General features: G+C 39.5%; 1 non-coding gene across 1 annotated transcript; it reads left to right on the top strand.

The window, feature by feature from the left end:
* The first annotated feature begins 391 nt into the window (after positions 1-391).
* Positions 392-500, top strand: LOC136484447 (small nucleolar RNA R71). The gene has a single exon (XR_010765967.1). It is a non-coding gene; the product is annotated as a small nucleolar RNA R71 (small nucleolar RNA).
* The last annotated feature ends 3,309 nt before the right edge of the window (positions 501-3,809 follow it).

Consider the following 3,809-nt stretch of genomic DNA (forward strand, 5'->3'; position numbering starts at 1 on the left):
TCCTTGATTCTGTTGAGGACGAAAGTAGTTGTTGTTGTTGACAAAGTTCCCTGAATGCCCAGTATTTCCACACTCTTCACATGTCATGCGAGAATCATGAATGTACATGACTTCTTGCTTCTCATTGGCTTGATCTTCAAGCTTCTTCATCAGCAGGTCCATCTTAGTAGATAGCATGTCTACCTCCTTGAGTTGATGCATACCTCCACCTCTCTTGTGGGTCTGAAGACGTTCTTCATTCCAAGTTTGGTTAGAGGTCATCTTCTCCACAAGAGCTGTTGCAGCTAGGATGGTGAGTGACAAGAATGCACCTCCAGCAGCAGCATCCATAGTCTCACGGGTACTGTTGGTCAACCCATGGTAGAAAGTCTACATGAGTAGCCAATTCTCCATCCCATGATGACGACATTCCCCATTGTAATCTTGAAAGCGTTCCCATGCCTCAGGGACAAATTCATCATGTTGTTGCTGAAAGCTTGAAATTTTCCCACGCAGAGCATTGGTCTTGCCTGTGGGAAAGAACTTTGCTTGGAAGGTAGTGGAGTAGTTATCCCATGTAGTATTTGTATCTTTGTTGGCGTAGAACCATTTCTTTGCCCTCCCCAAGAGTGAAAATGGGAAGAGACGAAGTAGTATGGCATCTTGGGTCACTCCTTTGATGGTGAAAGTGCTACAGATCTCCAAAAAGTGTTGGAGATGTGCACTTGCATCTTCATGTGCCTTTCCACAAAAATGGCTTGCTTGCACCATGTTGATGAGGGCTGGCTTGAGCTCAAATCCATTATCTCCGACATTGACTGTTGGTCTAGTACGGATGCTGGCTGTAGTTGGAGCAAAGAATTCATGGAGAGTCCTATTAGCCATGGCTTCAAATTTAGGTGTTAGGCTTCGCCTTATATGGTTGTCTTCTAACTTTAAAGCTAGAAATTTCTTGTGTTTAGCCTTAGTCCTCCTGATTAATGCTTCTAGATCTTCAACATAGTTTGTCGGAAGGTCAAAACTGGTCATACATTACCCTGCATAAGATACACAAGTAGGCAAAATAAGGGTAAGCATGTTTGAGCAGAGGTCAATGGTTTTCCTCGATCACATAATTAAGTATAAGTTTATCAATACCTCCTTTGCTTAGCTACCTTCCTCGGCAATGGCGACAGAAATGCTTGTTGGTATTTATTAACTTGTCACTTGTTTAGTAGCCACCTATTATAAACCTATATCTCCTAACGTTACTTTACTAGGTTGTCATCCCTAGTGATGATGCTAGAGATGCTTGTTTGTACTACATAGCATTACTACTAGAATAATACTAAGTAGTTCTTTATAAATTTATGTGACTAGGAAGAATATATAAATATATGAATGAAAAGGATCTGCAAGTGCACAGATATTATACCATTGTAGCACTTCACCCTAGAGTATTCCAGGTATCGTTATTTATATTTTTACCACAGGGAAGGTCTAGCATGGACATGTATAGATAACATATTATTGATGGAGAAGTAAACCATAACCAATATTCTACTCATAACAGGGGTAAGTCATAGGATAAGATATATATATGATAAGTATTGATCATCAATAATGATAAATCACACAGAGTACTCCTTTATATGGCATTAGCATGGTTAGGTAGAATATTAGAGGAATAAATCCTAATTTATTCTTAATTACAAGTCAAAGCATATATTGATTAGTTCAGTTACACCTAGTAGTCATGGCTAAGGTTATCTTTATATCTACACATAAGGGATATTACTAAGGAAGATTAAGAACAGAGCTTGTTCTTCCTTCGTAACCGGACCCTACTAGCTCCTATGTTCGGGGAGTGGACTACAAAGGACTCAATGGGAGTGTCACATCTGCGATCTACCACATGACCCAAAATATAGGTTGTATCCGCAGGTAAACAACGTATAAGCACCACGCTTGCACAATGTTGACCACCCACCCCATGTACTTTAGAGAGAGCGCTATACAAACTTATGCATAAACATAATGATAAACTAGCTATACTAAGTATATAATCAAAGTAGATGTTGAACATTATAACGAAGAACATGAATAAGATGAATACTAATATTGTCATAATAATTGTAACTAGCATATAAAAATAATGGAGGTACAAAAGAGAGGGGGTACAAAGATTATACCAAACCACGCTCTTGACAAGATCGGGAATCCAAGCGAAGCCTGCTTGCCTCCCTCTAGACCTAGCCTAACTAGGTATGCCCTAGAATATGCTAGAGCTCTAAAGATGATGTGGGTTTCTATCTTCTCACATGACTTGATGACTAGGGTTATGCCTAGGGGGTTTTCTAGATAAACCCTGCAGAAAATATAGATTCACCAAAACTTGTGGAATTTGTTAGTTTAAACCCCTAGACCTTCGTTGATGATTATATTTTTGCCCTTATGTATGTTATATTGATGGTTTATAATGGTTGTTAACTACCGTCAACAGTGTCTCAACATATCGTCTACCTTATGATCTTCTTTGTGCCATCATAGCAACTTTGTATGCTCTTTGTTTCTAAATAAACGTTTCAAGCATGGTATTATAGGAGCATACCACATACCTTGACAGGGATTCTCTTCCTAGGACATTCACCGTCGCCCTCAACATCACCAGGGTCATCTCGCCTGATCTTATACCGCAATGAACGACATACTAGGCATGCATCCAAATTCTCGTACTCGCCATGGTAGAGGATGCAGTCATTTGGACATGCATGTATCTTCTAGATTTCTAATCCCAGAGGGCAGACAACCTGTTTTGCTTCGTATGTAGTGGTGGGCAATTCATTTGTCTTCAGAAGCATCTTCTTTGAGATAGTCAGTAACTCCCTAAATCCCTTGTCGGATACACCATTCGTTGCCTTCCATTGCAACAATTCCAGTGTGGTACCCAACTTTTTTTTGCCCCTCTTCGCAAGTCGGGTATAACAAGTTCTTGTGATCCTCTAGCATGCACTCGAACTTGATCCCCTTTTCACTTTTGCATTCTCTCTGTGCATCATGGATGGCCTGACCAAGATCATCAGCGGGCACATCTTCTACCTCTACCTTTTCTTTAGCCGCTACCTCTTCTTTAGCTTCCTCAATTGTAGTATCATCAAAGGCACCGTATTCAGCAAACCCACGATAATAATGTTGTCATCATCCCCTTCTTCTTCTTCTTCATCTTCTTCCATTATAACACATCTCTCTCTATGCTTAGTCCAATAAATATAGTTTGGCATGAAATCTGACATAAACATGTGTTTGTGAAGGACCTTGAGCAAGAATAATCCTTCTCATTCTTACATAGAACACACAGGCAGCACATGAAACCATTCCGTGTGTTTGCCTTGGCCACATTTAAGAAATCATGCACATCCCTCATGAACTCTGGGGAGCGGTGGTCAGCATTATACATCCATTGCCGGTTCACCTCCATTACATGATGTACACCATATCAAAAACATGTAATAACCCATATTATACAACATGCATGATTAGTAATTAATTAAAAGATCCAAAATATCCATCAATCAACATGATTAATTAATATCCTATACCACATAGCTATTTCACTCTTGAACATTAATTTATTAAAGCCTTGATACAATGTAGACAATCCCAAAATAGTACTAAATAAACTAAACCTACAATGTACTTTAGCAGAATAAGGATTTCATGACCAATTCCAACTAAAATAGACAGATCATTCTTCTGCTGGTTCACTACCTCATCATAAACAGGTGCACTCTCATCAGCCGCCTCAGTATCCTTTGCAAGAGATTTTTGGATGTGCACAACTCTTCCTCCTA

This window comes from Miscanthus floridulus, chromosome 9, assembly GCF_019320115.1.
Source record: "Miscanthus floridulus cultivar M001 chromosome 9, ASM1932011v1, whole genome shotgun sequence".
Lineage (NCBI taxonomy): Eukaryota > Viridiplantae > Streptophyta > Magnoliopsida > Poales > Poaceae > Miscanthus > Miscanthus floridulus.